This window comes from Canis aureus, chromosome 10 (genome assembly GCF_053574225.1).
Source record: "Canis aureus isolate CA01 chromosome 10, VMU_Caureus_v.1.0, whole genome shotgun sequence".
NCBI classification, from domain to species: Eukaryota; Metazoa; Chordata; class Mammalia; order Carnivora; family Canidae; genus Canis; species Canis aureus.
The window spans coordinates 34,401,305-34,426,326 of NC_135620.1; the positions used below are offsets into that span (position 1 = coordinate 34,401,305).

The following is a 25,022-nucleotide window of genomic DNA, read 5'->3' on the forward strand; positions in this document are numbered from 1 at the left end:
TCTTTTCAGATACCCGGGAGGATGAATCCTTGAAAAGGACTGAGGCTGCTCCTCTCTCACTTGAATTCCAGTGACATTCACACAAGAGAAGTACATAAGCTATTTGGCCTACGTTTTTTGGCATTTAGAGATTGCTGATAATTTACAAACAATCTGAAATCAAGATGCTGGCTGGCAGGGATAGAAAGGGAACCACCTTGAGAACTGCCTGCAACGTTTCCGATTTGGTCATGCAAAGACACTTGCTGCCTCTGTGAACCTGATTTAGTTCAACTGAACTAACACTGAAGAAAGAGGTCTAGATGTGAGTTATTTCACAAGAATCTACCCTCAAAAGAAATGCATTGAGAGGACTAGATCCCAAAAAGCCAGGAACTGTAAGGAAGATGAGTCATAAGTTAAAGATGAGGAAGCATTGCCCATACCAGGGAACTATAGTCCAAAGTGCCCAGATAAGGGATTTATGAGGAATCCCCCCCCAAAAAAAATATATATATACTATAAGAGGAAGGATCATGTTTGGTGCCCATGATCTGCTGGATTGCGTTTCGTCTAGATGTCTAAAACCTGTCCCTTTAGGCCTAACCCCAGAGGTACTACCGACAACATCTTGCAAGAGGGAAGGAAGGAGAGGGCAGGAGAAGAGATCACCATCACCTTCCAGTTGAATGTTGTATCAACTTGGGTGATGGATGAGAGTAAGGGAATTTGAAAGTCAGCTGGGTTTGTTTATTACCTGAGACTTATTCCAAAAGGCCAAAATTTCATCCAGATGTTTAAAAGAAAAAATAAAAAAGCATATCAAAGGAACAACTTAAAGGGATCACCTGTAAAACCAAATAAATTTGCTTTAGCTTGTATTTTATCAAGACCAGCTCATTCAATGCACTAGAAAAAAAGTAGAGTAAATATTGGGCAAGCAAACAAACAAATCTTGTCAGTATTTTTCCAGGAATAAACAAAGGATAGAAGGAAGAATTACAGTCAATTTTTTCTTCATTTCCATAGCATATGGAAATGAAAGGTCTATAATCCTGTAATTAGCATTAATATCTGTTAATAAATGAACTCTGTCAAAGCAAAAAAGATTTTATTGAGAGTATTCTAATTGGGCAGAGAATCCAGAATATGAGTTCAACTCTATTGAAACAAAGAGCTGAAATGTTTTTAATATTTGCAGCAGGAGGATCACAGTCCGCCTGTGTTTGTCAATTGGCCTTTTCCAAAACAAAAGTAAACTTCTTCATATCTTCCCAACTGGAGGTCATTTACAGCTTGTAGCAAGGCATCCACCAAAACCATCCAATAGAGACCCTGAGATAGGGGCATTATCTTCTTTGATTATTATATTTCAAAGAGATGGCTCTCAGTACTTGAGAAAGACAATCCTCAGTTATAAAACAAGAAGGATATTTTTAAAGTGACTTATAGCTCATATGGGGCAGAGAAAAGACTGACAATTACTTTTTTAAAAAGTAAATGCTCAGGCAGCCCTGGTAGCCCAGTGGTTTAGCACCGCCTTCAGCCTAGGGTGTGATCCTGGAGACCCGGGATCGAGTCCCACCTCGGGCTCCCTGCATGGAGCCTGCTTCTCCCTCTGCCTGTATCTCTGCTCCTCTCTCTCTCTCTCTGTGTCTGTCATGAATAAATAAATAAAATCTTTAAAAAAAAGAAAAGTAAATGCTCTAAGGGAACGGGTTGCATATTAATGCATAAACTGCCTTTTATGCATTACTATGTGATGGACTAACATATTTCTACAAGTGAATCTTAATATCCAAATCTCACTTTGTTACATTTTTTATTCATTTAGCTTTCACTTACTTTTGAGATGAAAGGATCAAACTGAATAACTCCAATGCATGTACTTAAATAAATCCAATATTAAAAACTCAAAAAGCTGAAAAACAATGTGTTCCTAAAGAAAATATTTTAGTAGCAAACATACAGATCTAAATAATTTCTTCTGAGATTCAAATAAGTGACCTGGAGAATCAAGTACCAGAAACATCTAAACCTCAAGAAAAATAAATAAATAAATGACTAAAAATATATGACAAAAATATAAAATGATGATTATTTTACTTTTTCTGTGAATTGATTTGAGGTTTGCCAGTTTTTTAATTCAATCGATAGCTTCTATCCTTTCTCTAGCACTCTTAATCAAACATACATAACTTTACTCTTATTTGTAAGCAATATTCCAACCATTTCCCCTCATAAAATACATTATTCTCCCTCCATTACCATTCAGTTCTTCCACTCTCTCTCTTCATGTTTTTGTTTTTAAGATTTTATTTATTTATTCATGAGAGACACAGAGCAAGAGAGGCAGTCAGAGACACAGGCAGAGGGAGAAGCAGGCTCCATGCAGGGAGCCTGATGTGGGACTCGAACCCAGGACTCCAGGATCAGGCCCTGGCCTGAAGGCGGTGCTAAACCGCTGAGCGATCCAGGCTGCCCATCTCCCTTCATGAGTTAAAGCATTTTGTAAACATTTGTGGTTTTTAATCTTCCTTTTCCCCGATTTATTTTTTTCCTTTTCCTATCTCCAATGAGTCTGTATCATTGCAAAAGCAAACAATCAAACAGAAATAAAAACAAAAATAACTGTTTTCATGTTTAAGGATATGGGATTTAACAGAAGCAAGTAGGTTTAAGGAAAAGGATTGGATGGGGTGGAATTCAGGAGGCTATGTGTGATGTCACTGCCTTGTGCTACAAGCTTAGGGGATATGATCTTTAGATCTGGCTGCTGTTGCCACTGAAAGTGTTCTCCCAAGGGTCAAGTGTCCTCAACCTTTGCAGGAACAGAAATAGACAAAGCTGCACATAGCAAAGCATGTAGCACAAGTTTGGCAAGTGAATTCACTTAATGGAAACTTATTTGCATCTAAATAACGTTGCAAAGGAGGATGAGAGGTTTTGTTTTACCTGTCCAGCCTCTGCTCTTAATGAAAACTTACTAGAAAGAAGTAGAAATTGGTACCAAATGTCAACTGATTACATGCAGTACAGTATAGCCACTGTCTACTGAATATTTAAATATATCTATTTGCTTATCCCTAAATTTTAACACAGCAATAATGACAGTAACAATGCATTTTTTGCTTAAGAAAAAGAGAAAGGAAGGAAGGAAGGAAGGAAGGAAGGAAGGAAGGAAGGAAGGAAGGAAGGAAGGAAGGAAGGAAGGAAGCTCAATCTTTCCCCAAAATGGACAAGCAGTTACATCAGTCTTTGTAGTTCTTTCTGGATAAGAATTATTCTGCTTCTAGTTAACTACAATGCCCCCTACATATGCTATAATTTAAAGAATAAGTTATATAATAAATAACAATAAAAATCTTTATATATATAATATAACTGGTAAGAAGAATAACAGGAAAAAAAAGATAGTTGCTTTATATACAAAACCAAACCAAATAAGGTCAAAGTATATAGATAACCATTATATTCTTTATTTTTGTACTTTGTCATAATCTTATTTATGATGTTCTTTTACTGCTTAATTCATATGCCCTAAATTCTAAAATAGCTCCTTCAGTTGATCAGTGATTTTTAACTGATGAAGTACCTCAAATGATTATGTATGAAATATCTGAGTGTTGAGGGTATTGCTTAGATGAACTGTAGATGTTTATTAATTTTTGCCACTGGTATGGAAGTACTCAGTTATCCCAAATAGTTCCCTAGACTCCAGATATATTCCTACTATTCAATCCCACTTCCTTTGCTTCCTAAAATCATGTCCAAAATAAACTTACTTGTACTCAAATCTTCCTCTGAAGTTTTTGTTCAAGTGAATAAAACTAAAGCAATTTTAAGGTCATTTTATTTAATTCAGTAATCTCCATCGTGCCCTGTTTGTTCAATGACATGAGGAATTTATATTTTGTAGGAGGAAAACTTGATATCTGTTCTATGAAATCATTGCTGGGTCTTCTAGTGAAAGCATCTTCCTGAGTAGAAAGTCCTCTGGATAAACAAAGTCTAAAGATTTAGGAGAAGAAAAAAATGTATAAGTGGATTATTAGATATAATGGTGAAACGACCCATTTCTATTTCCATCATTCTCAGGTCCATGAACACTAACTATGATATCTCAACCCCATATATAGTTTTCTGGTTTAGAATATAAAATATAACCTTTAAAAGAGTACCCAAACTTTATGGTATGTGGCCCTGTCTGGTATTTTATGGAGACTTTGAAAAAAGCATATCAATATTCTTAGTAGACCAGCTGCCTCTCAGTAAATTAATTACATCAAAAATAAACGAGAGGAAAAAAAATCATTGCATCCTATCAATAGATACTGCAAGAACATTTGATAAAATTCAACAGAGCAACATAATATAAACCCTTTACTATCACTGGACTAGAAAGCAATTAGGCAGGTATAATAAAGACTGTAACCAATAACCCAAAAGAAGGTGCATGAAAATTGATGACATAATGAACTACTTTGTTTAAAATAATTATCTAGACAAGGACAACTACTATCGCCTTTATGGTTTAACATTTCTTTGGAGAATTTGGCAAATACAAGATGAAAACAAAGTGATTTACATCAACTTCAGAAAATATAAAATCTCCTTGTTTTGCTAAATGAAAAGATGAAAACCTAGAAAATTCCCATATTAGGTTTGCTAGAATGAGGACATTTTGTCTTAATTTAACCCTAAATATCAAGAGTAAAATGAATGAAAATATTCCATTGGCAAAAATGAAATATACGTACTTAAAAAAAACTCATGAAGAAATACTCAGAAAAGACATCTACATGAAACAATTATAAAGCCATTAGCAGACATAAAACAATATATAAAAACAATGTAAAGTTATTTATAGAAAATACTTAGATATCATCATAAAAATATAAGTTCTCAATTAATATATGTATTTATTTGATGGAATCCCAATAGAATCCTGAGATTTTCATGTAATTAAATCGAATGATCTTAAAACTGCTTTAGTTTTATTCACTTGAACAAAAACTTGAGAGGAAGATTTGAGTACAGTAAGTTTATCTGGGACATGATTTTTGGAAGCAAGAGTGAAGAAAGAGGGGTAATGAAGAAAGGGAAAAAAAAGTATTCATAGTATAATAGTTTATGTTTGTGGATCCTGGGCATGGGGGGGGAAGGCAATCACTGGGCTGACCTAAAAAGTATGGAGAACTGTGCATCAGATTGCTAGGGGCCTGGAGTGATTCTCCACCATCTTTGTTCCTTTGTTCTTTAAGGATGGCTCCAAGGAGCATTAAGTCAGGACTGCACAAAACTAGGGCCAAATAAGCTGTAGGTGTTGCAAAAGTTCAGGAGCTGAAGAAAAATCTTAGATAAGACCTTGATTTTGTCTAGGGTCTGACAGTGACAGGTAAGTCTAAATTCCCAAGGATCATCTAATATACATGATTAAAGTTAGATCAAAAGAAAGTGACAGAGTATAGCAGAAATATCTGCAACAAAAATTGAGAATAAATAAGAATAAATGGTAATGTTATTAAACCACTTAGTGGAGCATTTCCTTAAAAAGATATTAAAATGTAGGGGAGTCAGACTGGCCTAGTCAGTAGAGCATGTGACTCTTGCTCTCAGGGTGGTGAGTTCAGGCCTCATGTTGAGTGTAGAGCCTACTTAAAAAATTGTTTTCTTTTTAAATAAAAAGATATTAAAATATAGAGAGTAGACACTAATCAAATTAACTTAGTGTTAATGTAAGAATATACAAACCAATCAAACGAAACAGAGAAATCAGAACTAAATTCCCAAATATGACATATTAACAGAGATGAATGCAGCAAGTTTGATTCAGTGGAAAATGACAAACACTTTCATAAATGGTAGCAGATACATGGTATTCAACAGAGGAGAAGAATGGATTCCCAGCCTTCATCACAGTCAAAACTAAAATCCAGGTGAATAAATTATTTAAATATTTTTAAAAGCATGAAAATGTTACAAGGAAATTCTAAGATACTGTATGAATTATTTGAATATAGAAAGTCTTTTCTAGGCAAGACTTAAAATCAATAATCTATTTAAAAAATAGATATTTGGGTGCCGGGATGGCTCAGAGGTTGAGCGCCTGCCTTCGGCTCAGGTCATGATCCCAGGTCCTGGGATGGAGTCCCACTTCAGGCTCCCTGTGAAGAGGCTGCTTCTCCTTCTGCCTATGTCTTTGCCTCTCTCTCTGTGTTTCTCAAGAATGGATAAATAAATTTTTTTAAAAAGATATTTGATGAGAATAGATCTATTGTCAATGGACAAAAATAGAACAAAAATATTGTATCATAGCAGACAAAATTTCTAAGTTATTTATTAGTAATGAGTAAATGAATACATATAATAAAAATGGCAGAGATGAATTGTTATTACAAAAAAGAAAATGTTTTTAAAATTGATAAATAAGTAATAGATGCTCAATTTAATAATAGATGCTCAATTTGCAATTCAAAGATGCATTATAGCTATATATATATTATAGCAATATATCAAAAATTGAAATATGTATTTCAAATGTAGACATCATTCAGTTATTCTACTTTGAAAAATTAATCAATTACAAAGTACTTAAATAAAATCATATTTATTGTTTGCTTTGTTCCAAAATATGGAAACAAAGTGAAGGACAACAGAGAAATAAATAGAAAAAAATTTAAGAGGGTACTTTAACCAAATCAGAAAAGCAATTATAATCAGTAAACTACTTAAATTTTTATAAAATCTATGATGACAATTATGTAGACAGTTTTGAGGGAATTGTCATATTTGAGGGAAACATATTTGGTAATATCATGGCTCATCTGTGTGTAGAGATGCGAGACTGTTATGATTAAGTAGATGCAGATGGATGATGTATCCATAGAGAAAAACAGCATATATGATATGGATTCAGTTAACTGAAGAGTAAGATTGGGATGACATTACATATGATTGTAGGAATAGTGAATTTTTGCTGTGTTAATTTTTTCTTGCTAAGAATAGGTAAATAGATCACACAAATTTTAGAACACATATAATGAAATATCTTCTAATAATTGCTATTATTATTTTTATTTTTCTGATTATATAAACTAAATATATTATTAAAATTAAATCATAATGCTTTTTTAAAAAGTAATTCCAAATTTTATTTGAAATATTACATTTATTAAATTGAGTGAATATGAAACAAAAAAGGTAACAATGAATAAAGACTCCAGATACATAAATATTACATATTTATATTAAAAAGCATCCTCTCAGTAATAGAGAAGAAGATCAATTAAACAGAATAAAAAGCACAAAAGAAAGTCATTGTCATATATAATGTAGGATATAAAAAAAGGCAGTTTAAGTCATTTGAGAAAGTATTAAATACTATAGAGAATATTGAGACTTTTTGCTGGTTGAAGCATAAAGTTTGGCTTTTCTCATTATATTACAAGAAGGAAGGAAAGAAGGAAAGGGAGAAGGAAAAGATGTAACATTTAAATATAAAAATGAAACAGTAAAAGTATTTAAGTGAATTATATTTTATAAAGGGAAAGCCCTTTTATTATGATACAAAAAATCAATAAATTACAAAGGAAATTATTAATAAACTTAACTACTACAAATGTGGCAAACATATAAAACATACAAAGCTAAAGAAAATTTTAACAAAAGACAATCTGGTCAGATAAATGTTACAGTTCCTTCTGGATTTTGTAATTTCAGCTATTTTTAATTTTCATAATTATGTTTTATAGATTCTGTTACTATAGTATTATAGTTTAAAAAGCAGTATATTAGTTTCCAAGAGTTTCTGTAACAATATCCTACAAACTAGATGGTTTACCACAACAGAAATCTATTCTCTCACAGTTCTGGGAACCAGAAAATTGAAATCAAGGTGTTTGTTTTGAGGGAGAATCTGTTATGAGCATTTCTCCTTGCTTCCGGTAGTTGCTGGCAACACTTGACATTCCTTGGCTTAAAGACGCATCACTCCAATCTCTGTTTGTCATCATATGTGTGTCTGTATCTCTTTGTCTCCTCTTAGGAGGATACCAGTGATTGATTTAGGACCCACACTAATCCAGCATGGTCTCCTCTTCACTTGATTATATCTGCAAGTGCCTTATTTCCAAGTAAAGTCATTTTCATTGATGCAAGGATTAGGACTTCCATATACCATTTTAAAAGACACAATTCAACATGTAACATAATGTAAATATCTGTAATTTATAGAGTATTTTTTTTCCAAAAAAAAAATCAGTGCTAGCCTTCTGTTTGTGTCATCCTCACCCTCAGAGTTTATGGAATATGTGTAATTAATAAAAGTAAATACTAATATGTTAACCCTTTAAGACACCTTTTGAGAGATTTCATCTTGACTTTTGTCCTTTGGTTTATTATTAGTTGCAGTTATCAATATATTCGGTATCTTGGGAAGGGAAATAATATTAGAGATCCACGTAGTGTCTGCATACTATGTGCATATATGTTCATAGTCAAGAAAAGAATATATATAAAATACACACCCTGTGTCTAAAAATCATTTTGTGGGTGGGAGAAAACTTTAGGAGTCGATGAATATGTTTAGAGCATAGATTGTGGTGATGGTTTTGCAGAAACCTTGCTTCAAACTCACCAAGTTGTGAACATTAAATACACAGCTTTTTATATGTTAATCATACTCAATAAAGAGGTTTTTAAAAATTGCCTTGATCTATTCATTCTCACATGTGTTTTTTTTTTTTTCAAAAGTAATCTAGAGGCTTAAAACACACACACACACACACGAACATTGTATTACATTGTTTAATCTTCAATAATGCTCTTAATGCCCCCATCTTCCGTAGTGCTCTTTCTTTCACACTTTCTCAGTTTCTAAGTGGCATGTCGTTCATTTATACTGGGTGCAATCTAAGATGTTTTTCTATATCACAACAAATAAATGTTAATACACCTTGTAAGAGATTACACAAATGTATTTAATCTTTTCAAACCTGTTACTAATACCATATTCTAGAGATTTCACTCACTGATATTTGCCATAGCAGAACCATGGACTATTAGAATAAAGTGTTCAAAGATACATTGTTTTTAAATTTTTTCTCACATAACTATGTGCGAAAATTCTTAATAAGAACATTCTTTTTTTTTTAAATTTTTATTTATTTATGATAGTCACAGAGAGAGAGAGAGAGAGAGAGAGAGAGAGGCAGAGACACAGGCAGAGGGAGAAGCAGGCTCCATGCACCAGGAGCCCGACATGGGATTCGATCCCGGGTCTCCAGGATCGCGCCCTGGGCCAAAGGCAGGCGCCAAACCGCTGCGCCACCCAGGGATCCCTTAATAAGAACATTCTTAATAAGAATAATGGAAGATGATGCCCGTTTGTTGTCAACTGTTGCTGAATGAATTTCCTAGAATAATGAAGGAGAATAATTATTAACAGTATCATTTTTACCAAGACTTTTAGCATTACATATCAAATTATGGACTCACTGATGTGTCCTAAAAATCCTTGCTGAGGAAGCAAACCTACAAGGGACAGAGGGACTACATGTGGGTGTGCTGGGTGCCCAAGAACAGAGGGGAGTGGAAACCCCTGTCAATCACCCAGAGGTCTGTGATCTGAATAGAGAGCTCTACTCCCTGAGAGCTTGAGTCCCTTTGTCCCTCACAGGCATGCTTTTATCGCCAAACCTCATGACAGAGAAAAAAAGTACAGGGAGGCCCCTTGTTGGTATTCGGTGTTTAGAGCTGCTGCACAGAGATTTTAAAAATCGTTCTTTGATTTTTCAATTTACTCTCTTCTAAGGCTGATAATGCTTGAGGGTTGTGCTGAAGAGAGATTAGAGACAGGTAATAGAAGCCACGGAAGAAGCAACACTTGTTTTCTGCTATGGTCAATATGAAAAATTATCCTACTTTGATGAATGGAAGCCTGGTGTGCTGAGAAACACGGAAATATGGAAAAATGTAAATTGCACAGCCCTTTTACATTCAAAGGGAAATTCAAGTTATGTTTAGAACTGGGTTCTCTCCAGATGCAAGTGAATGACAAACCCTGTGTGTCCCCAAAGAAACATTCTCTATAGACAGAAATACAGAATAAGGCCTATATCTTTATTTCTCTTTTTTATGCTGCATGGCAAAACTTTCGAAGCTAATCATTTTTACGTACCATACCTACTGGAGGGCATTTCTCAAACTGTTCTCTGAGAAATTCTTGCTTTCTGGGCAGCCCAAGTGGCTTAGCAGTTTAGTGCCTGCCTTCAGCCCAGGGCGTGATCCTGGAGACCCGGGATTTAGTCCCACCTCGGGCTCCCTGAATGGAGCCTGCTTCTCCCTCTGCCTGTCTCTCTGTTTCTCTCTCTGTTTCTTGAATAAATAAATAAAATCTTAAAAAAGAAAGAAATTCTTGTTTTCTGAGATTATTACAAGGTGCCTCTAACTACAAATTGCCAATCATAAACAAACGTTAGTAACATATTTTTCCAATAATTTGTTTTTAATATATATGCGATTACTTACATATCTGTCTCTTACTTGTCTAATAAATACTGGGAATTCCAGAGCATAAAGGAGAGATGAGAGACAGTCTACTGATTTGAAGTCAGATATTTTGTTTGATAAACTAACATATATAGTGCATTCACTATATGCTAGCTGCTGATCAGAAGTTCTTTGAATGTATTAATTCCTTTGATCTTCACAATGTAAGGTAGGTGTTAAATTAATTAAACATAGAGGCCATTATACTGAGGTGGCTCTAATGCCATGGCAGCCTGTGCAAGCAAATCAAAATCTAAGCCTCTAAGTGCCTCTGGGTTATGAATTGAAACCTAAGGACAATCAATCACAAGCAGCTAAAAGGCTTTAAGCTACAGTCAATCACATAATTTCCTTGCTTTGTTTTTGTCATCTCTCTACTAGAGTCTTTCTCCAGCTTGGAGTGGACCACTCCTAACTACTTCTGGTTTTGCGCTGCCTGATTCCAATTCATTTTTGTTCAAATAAACTCTTAAAATTTTTAATATGCCTCAGTTTCTCTTTTAACATAGATAATTTAACTGTCATCATTGTATGGAAAAGTGAAGCAATCCACCTCTTAGTGTAAGGACTGAAATTTAGATAATGGATTTGATTAAAGGCCAAAAGTAAGCCCCTCCCTACAAACATAATCACCTGATTTATAATGAAGGTACAAGTTGGCTAGATTTAATAAGAAAAGAATATCCTTTTCAACAAAATGTATAGAAACAATTGAACCTCCAAATGCAAAACTGGAATATTGATTTAGAAGTTATTAAAATTTCTAGAATGAAACATAAAAGAAAATATATGTGCTTTTAGATTCAGCAAAGACTAATTATATCACCAAAAATATGCATGAAAGAAAAAAATAACTTGAATCTTATCTAAATTTTAAAAAGTTTGCATAGCCACACTGTTAAGAAAATAGAAAGATAAAGTGAAGACTGGGAGAAAATATATATAAATCACATTTATGACTAAGGATATAAATCCAGAGTATATAAATAACTGTTAAAATCAACAATAAGATGATACAAATAGATATATTACAAATATACGAAGAGACATTTTGACAAAGAGGACACACTTTATGGGTGTCAAATAAACATGAAAATACACAACATCATTAATTACTAGAGAAATACAAATTAAAATAGAAATGAGATACCACTACCTACTTATTAGAATAGATAAAAACAAAACTGACAATACCAAGTTCTGACGAGGAGATGGAGAAACTAAAACCAACATGGTTGGTGAGAAGTTACAGGCAATTTGAAAGAGAGTTTGGCAGTTTCCTGATTGATCAATCGATTGATTGACTTTAAGATTCATTGGTGGGGAGGAGCAGAAGGAGAGAATATCCAAGCAAACTCCTGATGAGCATGAAGCCCAGCTCAAGGCTCCACATCACAAGCCATGAGATCATGACCTGAACCAAATCCAAGAGTCAAATGCTTAACCAACTGAAAACCCAGGTGCTCTTCTTATTTTTAAGCTTTATTCTTGAATAACTACTTAAAAATGGAACTATACCCTGAAATATTTTTTGCACAAAATAATTTATGTAAGATTTGTTTTCACTAAGAAAGATAATTTAATCAGGCTTCATTTCACAAGCTCTTCTTGTGGGTGTATAATGTCATCTTAAAAGTTTCCTTTAGTTAAATAACCTTTTAAAAATCTAGCAAGGAATAACAAGAAGAGAAAGAAATATAATCTGATTTGTGAGCAAGAGGAAATGGGCTTCTATATATGGAACAACAAATCAAAAACAGCAATGATGTTTACAATGTGTAATCACAGATTTGTGCTAAAATCATTGAGAGATATTCAGAAGGCTCCTTTCCTTGATCAATTTTCCCAATTGCCAACTAGTATCCCTTGCACCTCTCAAATGTTTCTGGGAGTATCTAAGACAGTCTGAGCCCAAGTTGAGGTAGAAAAGCTCAAGAGACTATTTTACAATAATAGCTCCATCTCTGCTGCTTTTCTACTTGTGTTCTGTATATCTACCCATGTTTTATATAGTGCCTCCGAATAAGTCAAAGTAGTTAGGTTCCTATTTCAAGGGGGAACACATAGCCTAAATCTCTTTCCAATACAAACCCCTAACCCCAAACAATAAAGAGACTCATTCTCCTTTCTTTTCTGAGTCTCCAAGACATTCCATCTACTATTCTCTACCTGTCACTTACTCTATTCAGTAAACTCTGCCTTCACTTTTGCTGGATTGCATTTGATTTCTATCCTGCCTGATGCCAAGCACCATCTTGGCTGATCCTTTGGAACCCCCTCCAGGTATTCAGACCCAGCCTGCCTGCATCAGTTACTACTGGTAGTACTACACATCTATCTTTTCAAATATGAATCTAAGCAAAAACTCTGAGATGTTAATGCTTTGCAGATAATTATGGTAAATAAAGAAGACAATAGTTCTCTGCTAAAAAAAGATCAGAAATTGAAATTTCAAAACAGAGATATTTTCTAATATATTGTTTTTAAAGCATCCTGCTTTATTTACTTATTCATGTTCTGATTTCTCCTGTTAGGAATGTAAAAAAGTTAAAAATGTGATTTTTTTTCATGAACCTATCAGGGTGTCATTTATAACTACCCAATAAATACAATTTGTGTAACACAGCTCATATGAGAGACAAGGCAGCAAATAGTTGATTCAATTGCCTCACAAAATCCTCAGTTCTATTGTAAAAAAATACAAGCCAAGAAAGAAACTCCCTGTGGTGTAACATGAGGATCAATTATTCATTTGATTCGTGTAAACTGGCAGGAATGACATTATTTGACAAAAAGCTTTTGTTTATATGATTGAAGGCAAATGAAAAAAAGAAATCAAATAACTTGAATATAAAGGCTTTATTTACATAAGAGGCTTATGAGATCCATGCAACTGGGGTTCAGTCAAAGCAACACTTCCATCAATGTATATTTATGATTATTTTAATTTTCTTTCTTTATATACATTTCCCAGAAAGAAGACACCTCAGCTTGATGATTCCAAGAACTATTTATGCTTGAAATGCAAAGGCTTTTGATTTGTTTTTTTTTTATAAAATATTTCCTGCATTATAGTGGATATATAAAGATAAAATAAAAGCCATAAATTATAAAGTAATCCAGAAATCAAAACTAAATTACTATAGAGGAAACTTTTTTTGCTGTATTTCATTTTTAAGAATACCTTTTTTGTGGGTAGAATGTTATATATATTCATTTATGAAAATCATAAAAAAGCATAATAAACGTATACTTTGATATTCCAAATAATTAGATACTGATTAGATTTAAATGTGTAGGTGTGCAATCTCTTTTAGTCTAAATAGTCTCAAATTGGAAATTTGTTTTTACTTTTTCCTTTCCTTTTTTAATTTCTATTTAAAAATGACTTCCTCACATCATCAGAAACTCTTAAGAAAAAGCATAGCCTAATTGACCTCTAATCATTACTTCCCCAAGTTTTATGTTATCTATTAAACATGTATCTCTTTCCAAATTTTTACTTTTACAAATAGTACAAAATATTTTACTTTTCATTTATTATGCTTGTAGAATGAATTCCTAAAATTAAATTATTGATTAGCTTCTAAATGTTATCACTTATTTTATATTGGCAGAGAAAGATAAAAAATGTATGCAAGCATACAGTTTTCCTACAATTGCTGATTTCATGATGTATGATTATAAATTATGTAGAAAAATAAATAATCTTTGTTTCTCATCAATAGAAAAATATAATTTTATAATTAATTTGTAAATTAACTATTACTTTTGAATTTTAACCTTTTTAAATTTATTATTGGAAAATTATCTTTTTCTAAAGAGTTTGTTGATGCATTTATTATGAGTACTCTCCTTTATGATGTGCAAGCTCTTAATTTATAGATGCTATAGTTTGGGGTTGTCAATGTTACAAGTGTTTTGTCTTCAATAAGCCACCATTTTTTGGTGCTTTAATTTTTTGTTTATCACAAGGTACAGAAATGTTTATGTGTTTACTGAGATTTGTTTTGTTGGGCCCAGAGAAAACTTTTTAAAGAAAATTTTGGGGGACGCCTGGGTGGCTCAGGGGTTGAGCTCTCCTTTTGGCTCAGAGTGTGATCCCTGGGTTCTGGGATCGAGTCCTGTATCAGGCCCCCCACAGGGAGCCTGCTTCTCCCTCTGACTATGTCTCTGCCTCTCTTTCTATGTCTTTCATGAATAAATAAAATTTTTAAAGTAATATAAAATTCAAGACCATATTTCTTATTTATGCTGTTCTAAATATTTTTTCTAGTTTTTATAGCTTCAACAGGTATACAACCATTATATTGCATATGTCAAAATCATAATTGAATAATTGATTCTCCATATGAAGTATCTTATTAGGAATTATTTTGATCAGTCATAAATTGTATCCATATTGTATTACTAAGAACTGATTATTCTGCAACATATAACACTTCAAATGTCTATGTAAATAAAGCTTCTGTTTTACATCATAGTCTTTATATTTTATAGGCAGAAGATTAAATTTAAATAGAAATGCCCTTATTTTATTTAAGAGGATCTCAAATTTGTTTACTAATTCCAAGGGCGATCTCCATGTATATCTGTAAAATAGGATTAAATAAATGAACATCTGTGGAGCTTTTGTTGGCATACTATGAGTGTAAGTGAGGTTGGATGATTATTCCCCACTAACATCTCTTCTAAATAAACAGTATTAAGAAAGTATTCTGTAAATTAGATAAGTGTCACCTGATGTGATAAAATAAACACTAACAGAAGTGAAACTCACTAAAAAAGCAGAGCAGAAGTCATCCATTTTAAGAGATAGAAAATTAAGGCATGTAAGCTATTATAGTGGTGCCTTATAAAAGCAGTAATAGTTAAGAAAGAAAAGAAAGACAAACTTTTCTCCAGAAAATTCTTGAATGCCTTACAAAACATGAATTTTCTTTTTTTTAAAGATTGTATTTATTTGAGAGAGAGAGAAGGTGAGAGAGAGAAAGAGAGTAGGTGGGGGGGGCATAGTAGATGGAGAGGGAGAAGCAGACTCCTTGCTGAGCCAGGAGCTCAAGGTGGGCTCAATCCCAGGACCCTGGGATCATGACCTAAATCCAAGGCAGATGCTTAATCGACTGAGCTACCCAGGCACCCCAAAATGTGAAATTTGTAATCAATAAGACCACTAATCTGAGAGGAGATCTTTTGTCTCTCTTTGTGGTTGGATTTTTAAAATCAATTAGCAGCTAGATTAATACAAAGTTTGTGTTTTAGATTTATCAGTCATGCCACTTCCTCTAACCAACCACCAGGCACGCATGTATGCATGCAGATGTGTGTGCACAAACACACTGAGTTTGGAACTAATTGAGGATCAGAAAAATTGTTATTAATGAGTTTAATTAGTTAAAATTGTGAAACTGAGATTGTTGAATTACAGCGAGTAATCATTGGATAGGATAGAGACCCTGAGAAAAAGTTTCATCTGCATAGTAACATAGCTTACAGATGGTTCCCACCTTATACTATAAGGCAAAAGAGGGAAAGAAAGAGAAAGAAAATGACAGGAATATTATATATATATACATAATATATATGTATATATATAGTATATATACATATATATACTATATATACTATATATATATAGCATTAGAAAAAAGGAGGGGGAGGAAAAGAGGTAAAGGGAAAGAAGAATGCTATTTTTAATGTACCCCCCCCCCATTAGAAGATTGATAATTCACTCATTCTCCAATGAGGTTAACAGTAAAACTAAAAATTGGTATTCTTATACAAATAGAACTTCACTAAGGGCACATGAGAAAAATGAATTTCCCTCTAAATATATATTATCAAACATGTTAGAGACAAATTTTGAGAATTGTCTTGTTTCAATAAAAGAATGAAGGAAAACAAATACACATTAAAAAAAAACCCACCTGTACCTGTCATGATTTACAATATGCAAAGTGTCTTCTATAATTATTGTCTAGTCAACTATAGCAAAGTTAAATTTAACTGGAAAAATTAAATAATAACTGCAATGTATGTCAACTTAACTTTTTAAATAAAAGAAGTTATAAAACAGCTTATTCTTAATTGAGAAGCAATAATTTTGAAAATATAATTATGGATATACATTATATGTCTCATATAAGTATGTCAATATAATTCAAATGAACATTTCTACAGTCCATTACACTTTATAAAACTTTTTCTAATGCCTATCTCACAGGACCCACTAAGATAGGTGAACATTGCTATTTAGGATAAGAGAATGAGGTCTTAATGAGTTTATGAAACTTATCTAAAATCAAATAGAAAGAATATTCTAGAATATGATCCCCAATTTTATGAATTTCTTTCTTCCATGATTAGAAAGAGATGAGGAGGGAGAGACAGAGACAGTGCCTGTGCATACATACAGGCCTATATTGGTGTGTATTCTGACCAAAATGGATTTTGGTCAGAATTGATAAGATCTAAGAATGATGATATGGGCCAGGTAATAATACGCAGGACGCTTTAGTTAAAATACAATGTAAATAAATCAAAGTGAATATGCTTAGGCTGGTTGAGCAATTTATTTTCAGGTAAGAACTTATAATGGTGCTACTCATCCTAACAGGATGAAAATATCTTCTATGTAAAGCAAGATCACTCAGATAATATATAAAACAAAGACAGTAATTTTGATCTTTGGAGTATGATGTGCATTTATTTAAGAATAAAGATGACATAATAATGATATAGAAGATAGAGTATTTTTGCCCTTGTAGAACCTACCATATAATTCAGTAATTCCACTTCTGGAAATATATCCAAAGGAAATAGAAACACTATGTTGGAGAGATATCTGTACCCCCATGTTTTTTTTTTTTTTTAAGATTTTATTTTATTTATTCATGAGATACACAGAAAGAGAGAGAGAGGGGCAGAGGCAAAGGCAGAGGGAGAAGCGGGGTTCATGCAGGGAGCCCAATGTGGGACTCGATCCCGGGTCTCCAGGATCATGCTCTGGGTTGAAGGCGGCATTAAACCGCTGTGCCACCAGGTCTGCCCTGTACCCCCATGTTTATTGCAGAATTATTTACAATACCCAAGACATGGGCATTCATCAATGGATTAATGGGTAGAGAAGTTGTGGTATATATGAACAGTAGAATATCATTCAGCCAGAAAAAAAGAAGGAAATCCTGCCATTTGGGACAACATGGTTCAGCCTTGAAGATATTATGCTAAGTGAAATAAATCAGATTTTTTTTAAAAAAGGCAAATACTATATATGATCTCACTTTAACATAGAATCTAAAACAAACAAACCAAAAAATAAAAAATAAAAATAAAAATCCCTCTTAGGAAAAAAAAAAAAAAAGGTCAGATTTGCAGCTATCAGAGGCAAGAGGAGAGAAGAGAATTGGAGGAAGGTGGTCAACAGACACAAAATTCCAGCAATAAGATCAATGAGTACTAGCGATGCAGTGTACAACAGAATGGCTATAGTTAATATTGCTGTATGGTATATTCGAAAGCTTTAACAACGGTAGATTCAAGGAGTTCTCATCATATTATCTGTATGACATGATGGATGTTAACTAAATTTATTGTGGTAATTATTTCATAATATATGCAAGTCAAGTCATTAGCCTTTACAAAAGCTTATACATGCTGTATAACAATGACATCTCAATAAAACTGGAAAAAAAATAAGTACAGGAAGATGGCAGCATAGGAGGACCTTAAGCTTATCTCATCCCACAACCTGGTACAACCAGATAACACTCACATCACTGTAAATAACCCAGAAAATGACCTGAATACTCGCAGAACAAACTTTACAACTAAACATAGAGAAGAAGCCACATTGAAGAGAGTAGGAAGAAGCATAGTGGGGAGCTAAATAGATCCCCAACCTTCTGCAGGATGGAGGGATCCTCAAGGGTGGACAAAAGAGAGAAACACACCATCACAGGAAAGACAAATCCCCATAATATTTGCTTTGAAAATTAGAGAGGCTGAATTTGATGAATTCTTAGAACCTGTGTGACTTAAAGCCTAGAATATTAAAAATCAGCAGGCTTGGTTTCAGGAGAGCCTGGAGGGTGATAAGAAACTGAGTCCTCACACTTAAAGAGAAAGCACAACAAACAGCCTGAGGAGATAACAGCTCAGAAACATCAGTTTGAAAAGCACCTGGGGCATGCAAAAGAGAGAGTTGTTTATGCATCTCTGAGGAGCGGAGATCACTGGAAGACTCCTCTAGGAACAGGGAAGTTGGCAAGCACCATTTCCCTTTCCCACCCCCAGCATAAACAACACCAACCACCTGTAGGAACCAGCCTAGCACTCACATTCACTACCTAACTAGCTTAAACCAAGCCCCATACTCCCACTGTCCCATACTTCAGCAGATTCACCCTTTCCAGTCATGCTTGCCTCAGTCCCTGCACTGCAGGTCTCTGCCCCAGAAGATCAGCATAAACCGTGCCCACCCAGGTCTCCTGACCCATGTGCTTTGAGGGCCTTCATTCTAAGCAACAGCAGCAGGCCCTACCTGTGGAAGTCCAGCCTGCAGTTTCTTAAAACTGCACACACCATACAGATCTGCCTTGGCTGGCCTTGATTCTGGCAGCAACAACAGCATGTCTCCTTTTGCAGCAGACCAGCATGTACCCTGTTAAAACTGTGACTGGTCCTGGAAAGCTGGTCCCACAATGACTGCAGGTCCCCTCTCATCAGTGTGAAATCTTGCAGGCACTGTGTACCACCCCCCTTCCAATATGCTCTTGGCTAAAGGCCATTTAAACTGGGGCCACAAGTTTAAATGTGTGTGCCAGGAACTTGACAGGGGTCAGCACCACTCCAAAGTGACTCTTGTCTTGGAAAGATAACCATGCACACCACTCAGACTGAAGCCCCTGCAGCAAGCTGGGGACAGAGAGTTGGTAATTATAAGCCCCATGCACAAATGAAAACTTTTCTGGTGACAATACAAGAAAAGTATCCTGCAGTTTAATGCTACTGCACCTCTAGCAAAAGCCTAGTCTGACTAACTCAAGTCCAAGGTGGCTCCAGAATGGTCCACTAACAACACAGGGACCAAATCCTGCCCACCGTAGGCAAAGAGAGTCACTGTAGATAAGTAGTCTGAAGGAAAAAAGTAGCCAAGATAAAACAGCAGGGTGTATGCAAAGCCCATAGGAGACACCCCTGAAGCACCAGGTTCTGGTGAACAGGGGACATTGCACTCCAGGGCACCACAGGACCTCTTCTTCATAAGGCCATTATTTTCAAGAGCAGAAGATGAAGTTGACTTTCTTAACACTGAGAAACTGACTCAGAGAGGTAGAAAAAATGAGGAGAGGAATATGTCTCAAATGAAAGGACAGGACAAACCCACAGTAAGAAAACTAAATGAAATGGATATAAATAATGAACTTGATAGAGAATTTAAAGTAATGATCATAAAAATTCTTGACTTGAGAAGAGAATGGAAGATATCAGTGAGAACTTTAACAAAGAGAGAAAAAACAATCAGAAATGACGAACACAATAAACAAAATTAAAAATACACTAGATGGAATAAATAGCAGACAAGAGGAAGCAGAAGAGTGAAACAGCGACCTGGAAGACAAAGCAATGCAAAGTAATTGAACTGAACATCTGGGAAAAGAAAAAAAAAAAAAAAAATATATATATATATATATATACACACACACACAATGGGATAGTCTTAGGGTAACAGTGACTCTATCAAGTATAATACTTGAATTATAGAGAGCTCAAAAGAGGGAAAGAGAGAAAAGGGGGCAGAACATATATTTGAAGAAATAATAACTGAAAACTTCCTGAATCTGGGGAAGGAAACAGAAATGCATAACCAGGAGGCACAGATCTTTCAATAAAATCAATCCAAGGTTATCCACAACCAGACAAGCAATAATTAAAATTAAATAACATGCTACTAAATGAATAAGTTAACCAAGAAGTCAAAGAAGAAATAAAAAAATTACATGAAAACAAATGAAAATGGAAGCACAATAGTCCAAAATCTTTAAGATGCAGCAAAAGGGGTTATAAGAGACAAGTTTATAACAATACAGGCCTACATCAAGAAGCAAGAAAAATCACAAACAAATAACCGAACTTTACACCTAAAAGAGCTGGAAAAACAACAACCAAATGCCCAAACCAGCCCCCAACCGGCTTCCAGGCAGGGAAGCCGTGGCTGGGAGGTGGGCTGAGGCAGCTCGGGTAGGGACTCAGGGCGCAGTAGGGACACGGGGCGCGGGACAGAGCCTCCCATCGGATCCCCTTAGGTGCCGAGATGCTCAAGGGAGCTGGGGCAACAAACAAGGGCAAGAGCCAGGAGCTAAAGAGGACACCTCCTGGCTTAGGTCCTGTGGTGGTGGACCCCAGAGGTGGTGTCACCATAGCCATCCATGCCAAACCCGGGTCCAAACAAAACATTGTGACAGACATGAGAGCAGAAGCTGTGAGCACGGCCATCTCAGCCCCCACTTCGGAAGGAGACGCTCATGCCAAGCCCTTTTGGTACCTGTCCAAGGTCCTGGAGCTAGGAAGAGTAAGTGGTTTTGGATGAGGGTGGTGAATCTCGTAAAAAAGTGGTGAAGCTATTAGCATCCACAACCACTGAAGAGATCTTGGAGAAATTAAAGCAACAGGTCTAGAAAAATATAAAAGCAAATTTTGAGAAATACATCCTTTTTTTTTTTTAATTTATTTTTTATTGGTGTTCAATTTACTAACATACAGAATAACCCCCAGTGCCCGTCACCCATTCACTCCCACCCCCCGCCCTCTTCCCCTTCTACCACCCCTAGTTCGTTTCCCAGAGTTAGCAGTCTTTACGTTCTGTCTCACTTTCTGATATTTCCCACACATTTCTTCCCCCTTCCCTTATATTCCCTTTCACTATTATTTACATTCCCCAAATGAATGAGAACATATAATGTTTGTCCTTCTCCGACTGGCTTGCTTCACTCAGCATAATACCCTCCAGTTCCATCCACGTTGAAGCAAATGGTGGGTATTTGTCATTTCTAATAGCTGAGTAATATTCCATTGTATACATAAACCACATCTTCTTTATCCATTCATCTTTCGTTGGACACCGAGGCTCCTTCCACAGTTTGGCTATCGTGGCCATTGCTGCTATAAACATCGGGGTGCAGGTGTCCTGGCGTTTCATTGCATTTGTATCTTTGGGGTAAATCCCCAACAGTGCAATTGCTGGGTCATAGGACAGGTCTATTTTTAACTGTTTGAGGAACCTCCACACAGTTTTCCAGAGTGGCTGCACCAGTTCACATTCCCACCAACAGTGTATGAGGGTTCCCTTTTCTCTGCATCCTCTCCAACATTTGTGGTTTCCTGCCTTGTTAATGTTCCCCATTCTCACTGGTGTGAGGTGGTATCTCATTGTGGTTTTGATTTGTATTTCCCTGATGGCAAGTGATGCAGAGCATTTTCTCATATGCATGTTGGCCATGTCTATGTCTTCCTCTGTGAGATTTCTGTTCATGTCTTTTGCCCATTTCATGATTGGATTGTTTGTTTCTTTGGTGTTGAGTTTAAGAAGTTCTTTATAGATCTTGGAAACTAGCCCTTTATCTGATATGTCATTTGCAAATATCTTCTCCCATTCTGTAGGTTGTCTTTGAGTTTTGTTGACTGTATCCTTTGCTGTGCAAAAGCTTCTTATCTTGATGAAGTCCCAATAGTTCATTTTTGCTTTTGTTTCTTTTGCCTTCCTGGATGTATCTTGCAAGAAGTTACTATGGCCGAGTTCAAAAAGGGTGTTGCCTGTGTTCTTCTCTAGGATTTTGATGGAATCTTGTCTCACATTTAGATCTTTCATCCATTTTGAGTTTATCTTTGTGTATGGTGAAAGAGAGTGGTCTAGTTTCATTCTTCTGCATGTGGATGTCCAATTTTCCCAGCACCATTTATTGAAGAGACTATCTTTCTTCCAATGGATAGTCTTTCCTCCTTTATCGAATATTAGTTGCCCATAAAGTTCAGGGTCCACTTCTGGATTCTCTATTCTGTTCCACTGATCTATGTGTCTGTTTTTGTGCCAGTACCACACTGTCTTGATGACCACAGCTTTGTAGTACAACCTGAAATCTGGCATTGTGATGCCCCCAGATATGGTTTTCTTTTTTAAAATTCCCCTGGCTATTCGGGGTCTTTTCTGATTCCACACAAATCTTAAAATAATTTGTTCTAACTCTCTGAAGAAAGTCCATGGTATTTTGATAGGGTAACATTGACATTTTCACAATATTAATTCTGCCAATCCATGAGCATGAATATTTTTCCATCTCTTTGTGTCTTCCTCAATTTCTTTCAGAAGTGTTGTATTGTTTTGAAGGTATAGATCCTTTACATCTTTGGTGAGGTTTATTCCTAGGTATCTTATGCTTTTGGGTGCAATTGTAAATGGGATTGACTCCTTAATTTCTCTTTCTTCAGTCTCATTGTTAGTGTATAGAAATGCCACTGACTTCTGGGCATTGATTTTGTATCCTGCCACGCTACCGAATTGCTGTATGAGTTCTAGCAATCTTGGGGTGGAGACTTTTGGGTTTTCTATGTAGAGTATCATGTCATCGGCGAAGAGGGAGAGTTTGACTTCTTCTTTGCCAATTTGAATGCCTTTAATGTCTTTTTGTTGTCTGATTGCTGAGGCTAGGACTTCCAGTACTATGTTGAACAGCAGTGGTGAGAGTGGACATCCCTGTCTTGTTCCTGATCTTAGGGGAAAGGCTCCCAGTGCTTCCCCATTGAGAATGATATTTGCTGTGGGCTTTTCATAGATGGCTTTTAAGATGTAGAGGAATGTTCCCTCTATCCCTACACTCTGAAGAGTTTTGATCAGGAATGGATGCTGTATTTTGTCAAATGCTTTCTCTGCATCCAATGAGAGGATCATATGGTTCTTGGTTTTTCTCTTGCTGATATGATGAATCACATTGATTGTTTTACGGGTGTTGAACCAGCCTTGTGTCCCAGGGATAAATCCTACTTGGTCATGGTGAATAATTTTCTTAATGTACTGTTGGATCCTATTGGCCAGTATCTTGTTGAGAATTTTTGCATCCATGTTCATCAGGGATATTGGTCTGTAATTCTCCTTTTTGGTGGGGTCTTTGTCTGGTTTTGGAATTAAGGTGATGCTGGCCTCATAGAACGAATTTGGAAGTACTCCATCTCTTTCTATCTTTCCAAACAGCTTTAGGAGAATAGGTATGGTTTCTTCTTTAAACGTTTGATAAAATTCCCCTGGGAAGCCATCTGGCCCTGGACTCTTGTGTCTTGGGAGGTTTTTGATGACTGCTTCAATTTCCTCCCTGGTTATTGGCCTGTTCAGGTTTTCTATTTCTTCCTGTTCCAGTTTTGGTAGTTTGTGGCTTTCCAGGAATGCGTCCATTTCTTCTAGATTGCCTAATTTATTGGCGTATAGCTGTTCATAATATGTTTTTAAAATCGTTTGTATTTCCTTGGTGTTGGTAGTCATCTCTCCTTTCTCATTCGTGATTTTATTAATTTGAGTCTTCTCTCTCTTCTTTTTAATAAGGTTGGCTAATGGTTTATCTATCTTATTAATTCTTTCAAAGAACCAACTCCTGGTTTTGTTGATCTGTTCCACAGTTCTTCTGGTCTCGATTTCGTTGAGTTCTGCTCGAATCTTTATTAACTCCCTTCTTCTCTTGGGTGTAGGATCTATTTGCTGTTTTTTCTCTAGCTCCTTTATGTGTAAGGTTAGCTTTTGTATTTGAGTTCTTTCCAGTTTTTGAATGGATGCTTGTATTGCGATGTATTTCCCCCTTAGGACTGCATTTGCTACATCCCAAAGATTTTGAACGGTTGTATCTTCATTCTCATTAGTTTCCATGAATCTTTTTAATTCTTCCTTAATTTCCTGGTTGACCATTTTATCTTTTAGCAGGATGGTCCTTAACCTCCACGTGTTCGAGGTCCTTCCAAACTTCTTGTTGTGATTTAGTTCTAATTTCAAGGCATTATGGTCTGAGAATATGCAGGGGACAATCCCAATCTTTTGGTATCGGTTCAGACCCGATTTGTGACCCAATATGTGGTCTATTCTGGAGAAAGTTCCATGTGCGCTTGAGAAGAATGTGTATTCAGTTGAGTTTGGATGTAAAGTTCTTAGATATCTGTGAAATCCATCTGGTCCAGTGTATCATTTAAAGCTCTCGTTTCTTTGGAGATGTTGTGCTTAGAAGACCTATCGAGTATAGAAAGAGCTAGATTGAAGTCACCAAGTATAAGTGTATTATTATCTAAGTATTTCTTCACTTTGGTTAATAATTGATTGATATATTTGGCAGCTCCCACATTCGGGTCATATATATTGAGGATTGTTAAGTCCTCTTGTTGAATAGATCCTTGAAGTATGATATAGTGTCCTTCTTCATCTCTCACTACAGTCTTTGGTGTAAATTTTAGTTTATCTG

The 25,022-nt window shown here is 35.4% G+C and overlaps 1 long non-coding RNA gene across 1 annotated transcript in view; it reads right to left on the bottom strand.

Moving 5' to 3' along the window:
* Positions 1 to 3,814: 3,814 nt before the first annotated feature.
* The window catches only part of LOC144321641 (uncharacterized), a 101,010-nt gene continuing 79,802 nt past the window's right edge, over positions 3,815 to 25,022 (bottom strand). The window contains exon 5 of the long non-coding RNA XR_013387233.1: positions 3,815 to 3,990. This is a non-coding gene — a long non-coding RNA (uncharacterized LOC144321641). The remainder of the gene's footprint in view (positions 3,991 to 25,022) is intronic.